At 37.6% G+C, this 12,716-nt stretch overlaps 1 protein-coding gene and 1 pseudogene across 1 annotated transcript in view; both read left to right on the plus strand.

Annotated features, from left to right (window-relative positions):
• NDUFAF2 (NADH:ubiquinone oxidoreductase complex assembly factor 2) overlaps positions 1 to 12,716 on the plus strand; it is a 155,929-nt gene that overhangs the window by 73,108 nt on the left and 70,105 nt on the right. The gene's annotated exons all lie outside the window — the stretch shown is intronic.
• Positions 3,602 to 11,560, plus strand: LOC140633100 (PRELI domain-containing protein 1, mitochondrial pseudogene; annotated as a pseudogene).

Raw genomic sequence — 12,716 nt, forward strand, 5'->3', positions numbered from 1 at the left:
AAATATGTAGAGCAACTGTTACGTGTAACTTGCCACACTGGACATTCCTGAAGCCACCAAAAAAAGTTTAAGGACAAAATGACAGCCTCCTAAAAGTCTGTAGTAGTTACATTACAAAAACATAACTCATTTTACAAGAGGGCTCTATGTACTGTCTCTTTGAATCATGATATGACTAATTTCATTTCAGAGTCTTCTAGTTAGTAAATTAATTTTGTGCTTCTTCCAACTTTTTTGAAGAAGGTGTAGCTTGTAAGTTTCATATCATCCTAGTTTCCTAGTTACCTTTCTCCAGTTGTTCTTTAATTATTGTTGTGCTTTGTAAAAACTCAAGCTCAGATATGAAAATGAATGCTCTAAATTGGTGTGATTAGCTCTGGTTACAATTTTATTAGCATTTGGGATAATTTTGTCAAACTACTGAAAGCTACCAACCATTTAAACTTGCTGCTCTGCCATTGGGCTGGAAATATTCTAAGTAGATCACTGCCCTACAGGGTGGGGGTTTTATTCCAGAAGATTTGCTCACCTGTTCCCTGAGGCTGTTTTTCCACAATGGGATCTATTTTATTGTGAGATTTGATAAAATATACCTCCTATGTAACCCTTTCCTATCTGAAACACACGACCTTCTAGCAATTTCTTTCTTCCCAGCATCTGTCTTTGAGTTCCATTCTGAGTTCATCTGTAAATCTGATTTTCTACCCTCAAATGCAGATGAATTGAGCCATAAAACGTCTAGATTTCCCTGTTGTGAAGTAGTTAGATAGACTTATAGATTAAATGACCTTGTCTCAGCAGATATACCACTCTATTTCAGAGGCTTGGATGCAGATATGTCATAGGTAGTATGTTCATGTACTTATTTGTTTGACCTTTTACAATGATGTATGCTTTGCAGTGATTAGAGTCCTTTTCTAGATTTTAACCACTAGCTATTCAAAAGGCAGACACCCTAATGTGATAACTTCTTTCTTTCGTGGGGTTTAATACTTTATATCTTCCTACAATCACAATTGTAGGTGAAAGTTTTTCTATCTTTCAGCTCCAGGTCATTTTTTCACACAAAATCTCATGTGAGGGATGCCTAGGTGGCTCAGGTCACAATCTCAGGGTCCTGGGATAAAGCCCTGAATCTTAGGGTTTCATGCTCAGCCAGGACTCGGCTTCAGGATTCTCTCTCCCTCTGCCCCATCCCTGCTTGCAAACTCTCTCTCTCTCTCTCTAAAATAAACAAATCTAACAAAAAATATCATTTGACAATAACAGTGGCAAAAACCTAAAAGTGACAATGGAATATTACTCAGCCATTAGAAATGACAAATACCCACCATTTGCTTCGACGTGGATGGACCTGGAGGGTATTATGCTGAGTGAAATAAGTCAGTCGGAAAAGGACAAACATTATATAGTCTCATTCATTTGGGGAATATAAAAATTAGTGAAAGAGAATAAAGGGAAAGTAGAGAAAATGAGTGAAAATATCAGTGAGGGTGACAAAACGTTTTGTTCTGGGAAATGAACAAGGGGTAGTGGAAGGGGAGGTGAGGGGGGTTGGAGCGACTGGGTGATGGGCACTGAGGGGGGCACTTGGCGAGATGAGCACTGGGTGTTATGCTATATGTTGGCAAATTGAACTCCAATAAAAAAATAAAAATAATAAAAGTGAAGCTCTTTAGGTTGAATTGCAGGGTTTGATGGAAGAAGGAAGGGGTTTCCCTGGAACCTTGTCCCTCCCAAGGCATTCCTTAGACTATTTTCATGGAATGCTTTAGGTTTAATTTGACTTCCATTATTATTTTCAGAAAAATGAAATTGATAGAAGTTAGGTTGACTCTAGAAAACCTTATTAGGAGGATCGTTGTAGAGCTTTTTACCTTTTTAGGATAGTAATTTTGATTACCAGCAATTTGGAAATTTTTTTATCTGAACTTATTTTCCTTATGAAGGTTATCTCCTTGTCTACTAAAACATGTGGCCTTTCTTTTTGATTTTTTAACATTATTCCTGTATCCTATCCCAATTCTGTGTGTTGTGTGGTAATAATTTTCTTGGGGCCTGAATATTAATAATAAATTCAAAATGGCCCAACTAAAAGCCATTTATGAATGGGAATATGGCTTCCCTGTGCGTAATCTTCAGGGACTGATATATTAACCTAAATGAATATTTCTGCAAGTCTAGTAGTGCAAATCTGGGGAAATGGTTACCAGTGTTTATACTTTGGATGTCAGCATTTTATTCTTATTTTTTTTACCTTTTAATTTTTTTCCTAGTCATAAAAGTAATACAAGATTATAGAAATATTTTACACAGACAGCCGAAGTCCACCATAATACTTACTCACCCCTCCTGAAATAACCACTTTGCAAATGGGAGTATATTTATGAGTCAGGATGGGTAGCTGGACTGTGATAACAAAATAACCATGAAATTCCGGTGGATTAACATGACAAGTTTCTTTCTCACTTGTCTGCTGCAGGTTAAGGGTGGGGGTGTTGACAGTTTCAGACTGATGGAGAGATTCCACCCTGTTGTAACAGCAACATGTGGCCTCATTTTTACTTTGATAGAGGAGAAGAGCTTTAAGAGCTTATTTTTACTAGCAATGACATATTTTGGAATAGCACTGAGATGTTTTACTTCAGTTCACAGCCCATTGCCAGAGGCCCATCTTCAAGGGTACGAGGAAGTAGAGAAGAGCACATACTATGGATGAACCATAGGAATCCCTATCACAGTATTATTGCCTGGTTTTCTTTTTGTACTGTGCTCTGTATTTTCATCTAACAGATCAGCAAGTCTTTTTAATGTACATTTCTTTAATTATTAGTGAGGTTGTGCATCTCTTTTTTTGCCTATTTATATATTTCTCTCCTATATAAAAAGCATTAACAGCCTTCATCCATTGTTTCATTGGTTCTCACTTTTTGTTCAACCTGTTTGTATATTAGGAACATTCAGCCCTTTGCCTTTCATTTGGCTAAACATCTTTTTTTTCTGCAGTTTTTTCACTTGGTCTTTTGACTTTGTTTAATGATATTTTTTTTTTGCTCCCCTTGATTTTACTTTTATGAAGAAAATTATAAAACCCTTTTCTTTAAAAAAAAAAAAAACCCTTTTCTTTAAAGTTTCTGGGTTTCCTATCATCTATAGAAAGGCCTTAGGATTATTTTTATAATCCACTCCTGTCACTTTATATCTGAATTTTAAAGTTCAAATAAAACATCCCAAGAACATAAGAGTTGCTTATATTGTTTTGTGGGTTCCTTTGCACATTGTGACTTCTCACACTTGCTATTTAACCATAGTCTCTGATAGCCATTTTGCTATTTGTTTTCTTACCTATTATAACATCTCTTCTGGAAGACATAATCTGGATGTGTGTTTTGTGAAGGAACTAGAATTTACCACAATTCAAGATCACCTTTTGGCTAAATAATTTATAAAACCAAAGTGAAGTGAGCATCCCTGCAGCACACCTGGCAAAATACACCATTCATATTTGGGCTGTGCTTTGGTCATCGAGAGTGAACAACATAACGGTCTTCTCTATTCTGCTTTGCACTTTAATTGCATCCCAGGTAAGAGAGCACTCGCCATGCTTGGGAAGGTAATAGTGTTGCCAAAGTTAATTAGCCCTAAATTGCATTCATTTCCCTCTCCCTACCTCCACAATTATTTCCCCTTTGACTTTCCTACCAACTTTTTTGAGCTCTTCCTTTGATCCTGAAGTCACTAGAGCTTTGCAGGCAGAAGTATGACTTCAGTGCAGGGTGCCAGGCTAATCTGGACATTGAGTAGCAGGAGTTGCCTTTGCCCACCCTCTCCTGCCAGCAGCAAAACTGCCAGTTCTGAAACATAATCTTATACTCTGTGATCAAAACCTGACATATGATAACTCTTCAACTCCCACTAGCTTCATAGAACCCAAGGGAGAACAGTGTACAAATTGCTGTGTTGCTTTTGTTTTAATGCTTCATGTGATAACCTGAGTGTTCTCTCTTTAAGTTCAGTATTAAATACTCTGTTTAGTTGTAGTATGACTTTTTTTTTTTTAAGATTCTATTTATTCATTCACGAGAGACACACACATAGAGAGAGAGAGGTAGAGACATACATAGGCAGAGGGAAAAGCAGGCTCCATGTAGGAAGCCCGATGTGGGACCGGATCCCGGGACTCCAGGATCACACCGGGAGACAAAGGCAGATGCTCAACCACTGAGCCACCCAGGCGTCCCTGTAGTATGACTTTTAAATGGTAGTCAACCAACAGAATAGTTTATAATAATAGTAACAGCTAATATATGTAATACTGAGTAAGTGGTAGGCACTATTAGCAGTTTACATGCAGTAACTAAGTTTATCCAATGATGATATTTTATTATCCCTATTTTATAGGTAGGGAAATAGGAGTACAAGGAAGTTATATAATACTAAAGAATATAAGCCAGTAAAGTTCAGACTCAGGGGGTCTCCTTCCATAGTCTGTGCTCTTAACTAATTGCCTATGCAGTTAAAAAAATATCTGAAGTTTATTCAACATTTGTTTTTCCACTTAGCTGGTGGCATAGGATTCCAGGATAATCTCACCTGTTTGTAGTGACATGTGAAGCAAGACAGTACCTTAACTCTTGGAGGTTGAGTTGACCTCAGCCATTTCTGAACCATCTCATGGTTTACCCTAGGTGCACACTGCTTATGGACCTTAGTGTTGGGCAGTAACCATTTTCCTCTCTGATGTTTCATGTTTAAATACAAGAATCCTGTCTTTGTCAGTAGGATTATAACCTACCACAGAGCCCACCACCTAGATATGAATCAACCCAATTCATCCCAGAATAACATCTTATCCAGGTAGGGTTTCTTGCTGAGATATTTAAAACTGGGAAAAATAAAAGAAGTAAAATAGAGTATTTGGGTGATGCCATGAATGCTAGAATTAGCTTAAGTGGCCTTCATCTAAGGGTATACACTGTCACTATGGTGAAAAGAAAGCCTTCCTAGCCATGGGTCAATGATTTTATCATCTTTACTTCATGGCAGATGGAGTAAAGGAACAAAGAAAGTTTATTTCCAGAGCAATTTATTAAACATAAAGTGAGGAAAATCAAGAGAGTCTTGTTTCGTATCATATTTTTCCCTTTAAAATTGCCTTCTTATTTTTGACAAATGAATTCGTTTCTCTTTCAAATCAGGAATTCAAAGTGTATCTCTGAATAAGACCCAATGTCTAATTTTTTTAAGTGCTAATATATACTGGAACAAAGTTTAAAAATTCACCCCCCCTCAAAAAAAATTTCATTCCCTTGGCTCTTCCTTCTTTTTGCAATTTGGAGAGTTTTACAATTACATTTGGATAAAGCTTTCACTGAGGAGTTATGTTTGCTTGTTTATCCATTTTAAATCAAGAAAAAAAACAGATAAATATTCATATCATTTCTTGGCAAATAACTCCGTTGTCAAATTATTTTTGTATCCTGGGGTTGGTGCTTACTCAGATTAAACTTTTTGAAGAGGAGATTGAGTTTAAAATGTGGATGGTCTTTAATCAGATAGGTTACCTCGAATAGTTTCAAAGGCATGGATAGTTTTTGTTTTTATGGGAAGTGATGAATGAAGCATCAGAGTTATAAAATTAAGATTCTTGTTGAATAAGCAAGTTTGCCTAAGGATAGGGGTAATGGAAATACTTAATAATTTGCACTGAGAGGATAGAGTTGTCAAAAGCTATTCCCTAGGTGGCTAACTCTCTTGAAGCCATTATACCTGGGCTGATCACCTTATTTCCCAATCTCAGCAAAGTTGATCTTAATCTTAACCCCTCAATAAGAATTTTCCCCATAACCTTTATTTTTTTATTCTTGATGAGATTATAATAGAGAAGTGTCATTCCTTATTCTTCTTTGTGAGTTATACATTACTCTCATCTTTTTGTTAGAAGCAATCAGGCAGTACAGAATATTATCTTTGAGATAAAGTTTGACCATAGTGAATTAAAATGGGTGATGTGAGAGGTGAATAGTGGCAGAAGAACACTAACAATTGGGGCTGTTTTGTCAAGCTTTGTGGATGTGTTTCAAGTTGTTTTTGACACAACATACATGGTAAAACCATTCATCTCTATCATCTCTCTGTGGAAGCCAAAGTATATTAAAAACCAATATACATTAACCTCCTAAATTACATATCTTGTATTTACATCAGTTTTGTATTCTTGTAATATGTGTGTGTGTATGCCATATATATATATATATATATATATATATATATATATATATATATATAATTTTAACATGGCAACTTTAAAAATCGAATATATCCATGTGGATTTTGGCCTCTAATTACATGCTATTTGAGTCAATAGAGTCATGTAACCTTTTATTAAAAGTGATATAAATAGATTACAAAAGGACACAGTAATTTTTTTATAAGCTCAGCCTTACTTGGTATAAAAAGTTTCCTTTAATAAGACCATATTAAAAAAAAAAATACTTCCAGGTAAAAATTGGTTTTAGTGCATGTAATTTAAGATCTCATCAAGTACTAAAAAGTTATTTAAGGAATAAGACATGGATTTTTATCTTCCATATACTGTTGATGAAAAATACTATACCCAAACTTATTTTTTTTTTATTTAAATTTTGTTAGTTAACATACAGTGTAGTTAGTATTGGTTTCTGGAGTAGTAATCAGTAATTTATCACTTACAACACAGTGCTCATCACCAGGACCCCTATTTAGCCTGTCCCTCACCCCAGACTACCATTTTTGTTATATAAAGCAATTTAAGTATTTTTGGTTGTATATTGGTTGGCATGACAGGGTAGTAGAAAATGCACAGGCTTTGAAATCATATAGACCGAAATTTAAATTTCACTTTCTCTACCAAGTAATTGTGTCACCTTGACCCAAGTTTATTTTGGGACAAGCCTCTGTTTGTTATTCTGTAAAATGCAAATAATAGTACTAGGTTTCAAAGTGGAGATTAAAGGGAATAATTTAAGAAACGCCCCTAGTACTATGTCTTAAACTCTATCTCTTTAATCCCAAAATTTGATCTATTCCACTTTATAAACCTCTCTCTGGATTATTGTGGTAGTCTGGTATTCCAGTCTTGTCTTTCAGTTCATCCTCAAAGTGGTCACCAAAGTGTTACTTTTAAAACACATCTTTGGGGACATCTGGGGTAGCTCATTTGGTTACATGTCTGCCTTCAGCTCGGGTCATGATCTCAGGGTCCTGGGATCGAACCCCACGTTAGGCTCCCTGCTTGGTGGGGAGTCTGCTTCTCCCTCTCCGTCTGCCTCCTCCTCCCTGTTCATGCTCTGTCTCTGTCTCTTTCTCTCTCAAATAAATAAATAAGGTCTTAAAAAATTTTTTAATATATAAATAAAACATATCTTTGAACCTGTTAGTGTCCTGCTCTATTCAACTTGCCAGTGATTCCCTATTGTGCCAAGGAAAAAGTCCAAGCACCTTGTCTTGGTGTTCTTGGGCTTTCTGAGATCTGATTCCACCATCTCTCTAATCTCTTTGACCTTGCAGGCCTGGTAAGTAAGTAATTGTTTGCCAGGTGAGAGGAGCCCTGAATCACAGGCTTGTTGCCTTTTATATATGATTTTAATCTATGGTGCTGGTTGTAGTAAAATATATCCTGCACATAATCTCCTGCCTTAGTGTAACCATAAAGTACTTTTCTTATAACACCACATTTAAAGAGTTATTTTAGTATTTTATTCATTTTTATGTTGTCAAACTTGTCTGAGGTTTTAATGCAGTCAGTGGCTGAGACTAGCCACAACTCTTGGTGCGGTAGCCCTTGGCCTTGGGAATCTTTAAATATTTGTACATACATGTTGGTATGCCTCTGGGAATGTGAGGCCATTAGGTTTTCTGATATGAGTCATCCTGGAAAAAAAAAAAAAAGGATACTGGGACCATTGAACCAGACTGTGAGTGACTTGAGCCTTCTTACTCTTTCTCCCATGTATAGAACAGTGTTAGACCTAGGTGTTCAGTGTACGTGTTTATGTATGAGTTTATGTAAATAAATACTTACTGTATTTTTAAAATGTGTTTTAAGATTTTTTTTTTTAATTTATGATAGTCACAGAGAGAGAGAGAGAGGCAGAGACACAGGCAGAGGGAGAAGCAGGCTCCATGCACCTTGAGCCCAACGTGGGACTCGATCCCAGGTCTCTAGGATCGCGCCCTGGGCCAAAGGCAGGCGCCAAACCGCTGCGCCACCCAGGGATCCCCAGATTTTGTATTTTTTAAAATGAATAAACACTACGGTGAAGAAACTGGATTTTCATTTTAAGAAAAATATATGAATTGTGGAATTTTAAGATTTGTATAGGAGGAGTGATAGAGTTGTGATACAATAAAAGTGTGTTATAGAATCTCTCTTCATTCCAGAAGAAATACGAGATTAAAGACTCAAAGATAGAGCTATAACATTGCATTGAAGGGAGAAAGTAAAATCAGGGTGAAGGAAAAAAAAAAAGTGGAGCCAGATATGAGGCTGTAATATAAACTCCAGTTACCTGCACATTTTCTCAGAACTGCAAATGCATCTCTGAGCTTCATAGCAACCAACTCAAAAAGGGTCAGGTTTCTGGTCAGAACTTCACAATGGGTATGACATCAGTCATCTAAACAACTATTTTGAAAGACTATGATTATTTTTTTGTCTTCCAAAAATAAACATAACCTCATTTTGCTTTTATTCTGAAAAAAAGTACACATTTCTTATTAAAAAATCAACCAATAAAGAAAGTACAAAACCTCGTGTAAATACCCCCACTAGAGATAATTTTTGGCCACACTCCTAACTTCTTAGTAGTCCAGAAAAGGAAACATTTGGTAACATAATTCATACTGACTAATTTACATTCCAAACAGTATAAAAACTTGCTAATTTTCTGTACCCTCAGTAACATTGGGTCAGTGTTGCTAATCTTAGTCCTACAAGAGAAAAATGATATTATTTTTCTATCATTTAGTACTGATATTTAATATGAGCTTTTCTCATGCTTTTAATAAGTAGACTTTAGGCAGTGTAATGAACGAGTATCCTTGACAACATCTTTTGATAGATTTGTTATGTTTCAAGTATTTTTTATTATAGCACTGAAATATGGCTAATAATATTTTACCAGACTTTTTATTTCAGTAACAGTCTTTCTGGGGCAATGTTGATATGGCCTGGTATTCAGTGTCTTTGTTGATTTAGATTAATCAGGAGTATATTTGTAAAGACCACTAATTTTTCCACCAAAATCCACTTTCTTCTTCTTCCTGGACATACAGGTAGACAATATTTACCAGTTTCCTTTAAAACTAGGTATGGTTAGATGACCAAGTTTTCTCTAGTGCATTGTAACTGGAAGTGAACTGAGTCACTTCCTGGCCTCACCATTAACAATCTCCCTTTGTTTCTCAGTGCTCTTTGTTCTTTCTGGCTGAATGAAATAGCAGTGCTCAGGGAAACCTTGGAAATCATGTGTTGAAGATGGCTGGATAGCCATCAGTCTGGATCCTTAAATGACTACGTGGATCCTTAAATGACTAGCTGGCCTACCTGAACATCCACCCAGGACAGTTACATAAGAAAGAGATATACTTCTTATTTAAGCTACTTTATTTTTAGAGTCCATTTGCTAACCACAGCTTAGCCCACCATAACTAATAGAGTATTTTAGAAAATATAACTGAACAGAAGTTGAACTAGATTCAAGAGCTCAATATCATGAGGATATGTTTTCACTATCACATGGCTGTATCTTCCTCCAAATTAGTTTCATTCATAGTTAGGTTTTTCTCTGCAATGTGAGATACATGGCCCCAGCAGTTTCAGATCTCTGTGGTCTTTATAACTCATGATCATAGAGGTTATAAGTCTTTCCTGGATGCTCCAGCAAAATTTTTAAGGAAATGCTGATTGGCCAAGCTGGTGTCATATGTCCATCCCTGAAATAGTTTTTGTGGCTAAAGGTTTGTAATACTATGGCCAAATTTAGTTCACAATCCTCCCTCTTGGATAGAGGGGTAATAGCCTCCCCCCCAACCTCAGTGGACAGAGCAGGATCAAAAGGAATGAAATAAAACAAAAATAAATAATAAATAATAAATAAATAAATAAATAAATAACATAACATAAAAATAAAATAAATAAAAAAGGAATGAAATAGTGAATGGTTCCCTAAAGAAAGGACTTTTTTTTTTTTTTTTTTTTTTTTTTTAAGAAAGGACTTCTGAACAATAAAGAATAGACAACCAGAATGCAGTATGGTTAGAAAGGTTTTTCAATTAATATGAGCATGAAATAAGAGGAGCCTGGATGAGAGTGGTGATGTAAAACATTAAAATAAAAGGAACAGGGATCCCTGGGTGGCGCAGCAGTTTAGTGCCTGCCTTTGGCCCAGGGCGCGATCCTGGAGACCAGGAATCGAATCCCACGTCGGGCTTCCGGTGCGTGGAGCCTGCTTCTCCCTCTGCCTATGTCTCTGCCTCTCTCTCTCTCTCTCTGTGTGTGTGACTATCATAAATAAATAAAAAATTTTAAAAAATTAAAAAATAAAATAAAATAAAAGGAATAAGTCAGAGGAACATTATATATATATATATATTTTTTTTTTTTACATTATTTTATTTTTGTTGTTGAAAGGTTGGCCTTATTGGGGAGGGTAAAAAATCTAGTAGTAAAATCAATTGATGTTTTTAAAAAAAGGTTTTAAAATTTTTAGTTGTAGCCAACAACTATCCTCAGGGTGGTGGCAGCTGCATCGGTGTGGCACAGAGGGGAGTAAGCTGCTGCCTGGCAGGCGCACCCCTAACCCCCCATCCATATCCCCCACTTCCCACCCCCCATTTCCCACCCCCACCACATGCTGCTGCATTAAGCCCAATGCCCTGCTGGAGGTGAAGTATTTCCTGGGCCTGAGCGTGCTCCCGAGTGCCTGGGACCAGGTCTTGGTGCCCAGATCCCTATAGCAATGTATCTTGACAGAAGACACAGTGCACTGAAAGGTGACCCCTCACCAGAAGCTCCTATCTGAGGTCTCCTGACCAAGACCAGCAGGGTGCCCTGTGAGGCCTAACCACTGTTTCCTGCCATTGTGGTTCAGTCAGTGCACATCCTAGAGGATTTCATTCTGGACCCACCAGAAGCAGACCATGACCACCTTCACCTGAAACATCAACCCCACCCAGCTGATGATGGTGGAGGAACGATGCATTTACTGTGTGAACTCTGGCAACAGCAGTAGGGCGGAAATACACCAGGAAGCCTGGGTCTCCTCTAGCTTATTTTGTGTCCTGTCCTGAAGTTTGGCCTCACCCTGTTCAAAGCAGTTTGACCAAGACTATGAAGGCCTTTGAATACATCTTGGCAAAGCTGCAAGGTGAGGGACCTTTCCAAAACTCTTGTTGAGAAAGCCCAGGAAGCCACAGAGAAGGCAAAGGAGAAGGCATTGGCAGCCTCAGAGAAGGCCAAGGACCTTGCCAGCAAGGGAGACCAGCCAGCAAGCAGCAGCAACAGTAGCAGTTTATGTAGCTCACCCAGGCCCCGGTGTGGTGTAGGACACCTGACCACTTGGCTCAAATCCTTCTGCCCTTTACACCTTGTACTTTATTATTAAAAGTCAACTTCCAAACAAAATTTCACTTGTGGTTAAAAAATAATAACAGGGCAGCCCCGGTGGCGCAGCGGTTTAGCGCCGCCTACAGCCCAGGGTGTGATCCTGGAAACCCTGGATCGAGTCCCGCATCAGGCTCTTTGTATGATGCCTGCTTCTCCCTCTGCCTGTGTCTCTGCCTCTCCCTCTCTGTCTCTATGAATAAATAAATAAAATCTTTAAAAAAATAAAATAAAATAAAATAAAATAAAATAAAATAAAATAAAATAATAACAGTATTTGTCAACCTAACTATAAAAATGTAGTGTTAAGTATATTCATATTATAAGAACAACTGAAGTTTTTGAATTAGGAAATGAGGAAAATGATAGTGCTATCAAAGGATTTGAGATATTTGAAAGGAAAAGCAGTGGGGAGGGGCAGCCTGGGTGGCTCAGTGGTTTAGTGCCGCCGCCTTCAGCCCAGGGCCTGGTCCTAGAGACCCGAGATTGAGTCCCACGTCAGGCTCCCTGCATGGAGCCTGTTTCTCCCTCTGCCTGTGTCTCTGCATGTGTGTATGTGTGTGTGTCGTGAATAAATAAAATCTTTAAAAAAAAAAAAACTTTGATTTTAAAAAAGAAAAGCAATGGGAAATTAGGGTGGGATGGATGTCATAATTACTGATGAAACAGCCAACACCATAGGTTTCCAGAGTTTTGGGGAGCCAATAAAATGATGCTGGGCAGGTGATTTGCAAGGCAGGAATATAGCTTACAGGAAGCAGAAGGCCATACACCTGGGCATTGGACATCAGGATTAGGCCATAGGCAGGTCTCAGTGTAAGGGAATAGGCTCTGTCTAGGCAGATGAGAACACTTGGGGTTATAATATTTATGGGCAGTGGCAGAATTTTCCTGCTTAAAAGAATTGAACTCAAATTAGAATTTCAGGAGGTTTCCAGGACTGGGATGCAGGACATAGACAAAGGGACAAAAATGCGTTGCTACTTGATTGGTACCAGCAATGAAAGTGACTTCATAATAACCAATTTGCTTGAGCAATCTTACATGTTTCTCCTGTTTCAGCACAGAATGT

The sequence above is a fragment of the Canis lupus genome, chromosome 5 (assembly GCF_048164855.1).
Source record: "Canis lupus baileyi chromosome 5, mCanLup2.hap1, whole genome shotgun sequence".
NCBI classification, from domain to species: Eukaryota; Metazoa; Chordata; class Mammalia; order Carnivora; family Canidae; genus Canis; species Canis lupus.